Raw genomic sequence first — 946 nt, forward strand, 5'->3', positions numbered from 1 at the left:
AGGGGTAGGCTAGGGGTAGGATTAGTGGCTCAAACTATTTTTGAATGCTATATTGTTAATAAAACTCCCATTTCCCTACACATATCTGTCCATTACGTTTTATCCTTTTAATATTGTCAATAAAAATGGGTATGTTTAGGTGTGGGAGTAGGGTTAAGGGATCTTACATTTATAATCTATAAAATGGTAAAAAGGAAATTATACAAATATTTTTATGATATGAAATATTCGTAAATAGTTTACGTTTTTTAGCTGTAAAAACGTAATAATGTTACGTTTAAACGTTGCAGATACGTCCATATTATACGTTTCAGCATCTATCCAAACGTACAAAAAAGTACGTTTTCTATCTTTGAAAATTACGTATTAACAATGAGACTAGGCTGATAGCTTACACTTTCACTTCCTCTAAACTATTATTAGGGCAGAAAGGAAATTGCTCTTGTGAGATAATCCAGTCCTTTCAAATAATTATATAGAATACAGTTAAATATCAAGACTGGTAACGGTAGGCTACTGTATGCGTTCATATCCCAAATGTCGATTCATGAACTGAGCCCTTTATAAGACTTTAGGAGAACTGTCCAAGTTAAGGGGAGACTGGGGAAGTAGCCTACATTTTAACATTTTACTTCATTCTAGAAAAAATAGCACTACCAATACGAAATTTACATTGTAAATGACTATATCATAATCTGCAATAATAAATACAAAAAAAAATATATATATATATTTGTAATTATTGATATCTCGATTCTGTCACTAATGTAAGTAAATTTATGACACTGACCATGTGAACTCCTTTATGAAATGTATAGATAGATAGATAGATAGCTAGATAGATAGCTAGATAGATAGATAGATAGATAGATAGATAGATAGATAGATAGATAGATCGCTAAGCACGTCATTGCCGAGGGAGTGGGCGTGTGTCTCTGATGGGCGT

Source organism: Abramis brama (genome assembly GCF_963993115.1).
Source record: "Abramis brama genome assembly, chromosome: 7".
Taxonomy (NCBI): Eukaryota; Metazoa; Chordata; class Actinopteri; order Cypriniformes; family Leuciscidae; genus Abramis; species Abramis brama.